Below are 1,278 nucleotides of genomic sequence, written 5' to 3' on the forward strand. Positions count from 1 at the left end.
GCCACCCCCACCTCGGGCTCCCACCCCGGTGGCCACAATCCCTTCTACTCTCGTCCGGCCTCCTCATCTCCTCAGGAGGCTCCCCCCTCCCAAGAAACCTCTTCTCCGCAGCCCCGGCAGGGAGGTCCTGCTTGTGGTCTGTTCTCAGCCACCACCAAGGGGTGACATCCGTCCTCCCCCCGTGCTCCCGAGACGCTCGGCACCGCCGGGCTTTCTGTCTGAGCTTGGCTCCCAAGTGGGTGTGAGACAGACGGGGAGGCCTTGGAGGCCCCTTCGGCGGGCGGGTGGGGCGCCGGCTCCACGCCCCCGCCTTTTGGCCACAGGAGCCGCCAACCTGTGAGCAAAGGAAGGCAAACAGGCACATCGGCAATTCCCTGAAAAGCCTCTAAGGGAAACTGGGTCTTAGTTCTTCTTTGGCGTCTGAGATCACATCAGGCTGGTTACACAGAGTCCAGATTTTCAAAGTCGCTTGGCCCCTGAATCACCAAGTAGCTCCTCAAAAGCAAAGACACCCTGAAGCAGGCACGCGCGATCTCTGTTTTGCTCGTCTGAAGCACAGTTGAGTTACGACGCTGTGTTGGTTTCAGGTGTACTGGGCATGGACTCAGTTATGTGTGTGCACGCGCACACACACACGTCAGTGTTTTTCCACATCCTTTTCCCTCATGCATTATCACATGTACATTCTTTATTTTTCTTTCTTTCATCAGAGAAAAAGAAGAGTTGCCATAAACAAATCTTTCAAAACCTGGGAGCCGTGCTCAAAGACCATGGACCCCCTGGGCTGCGAGCCCCTCCCCGCCCCGCTCCATCCTCCACACCCACCGGACGCCTGGCTGTGGCGTGGCGGGCTCTGTGTCCACCTGCGGCCCCTCTGCGGCCCCCACCTGGCAGGGGCCCAGGGGTAGGATGCAGGTCCCTCTGCGGCGTGGCTGTCGGACTGCAGGCTGGCTTGGAGTGACCTCCCTCTGGCACCCTTTAGGGAAGACTTGACTGCTGTGCAAACCGCCGCCCGGGCCCCTCTGCCTGAGCCAGCCCGTGCGGGTGCCACACCTCCGCCTCCCGCCACCATCCGTCCAGACCTGGGCCTGCCCCTCCCCCTCCTCCCTCCCCCCCTTCTCCCCCCTCCCCCCTTCTCCCCCCTCCTCCCTCCCCCCCCTCCCCTCCCCCCCTTCTCCCCCCTCCACCCTTCCCCGCTCCTCTTCATGCCCAGCCCTCCTCTGTCTGGTCCACCCTCCCTCTGTCCACCGGCCACACTGGCCCCCGGGGGGATGTGAG

Source organism: Sus scrofa, chromosome 1 (genome assembly GCF_000003025.6).
Source record: "Sus scrofa isolate TJ Tabasco breed Duroc chromosome 1, Sscrofa11.1, whole genome shotgun sequence".
NCBI classification, from domain to species: domain Eukaryota; kingdom Metazoa; phylum Chordata; class Mammalia; order Artiodactyla; family Suidae; genus Sus; species Sus scrofa.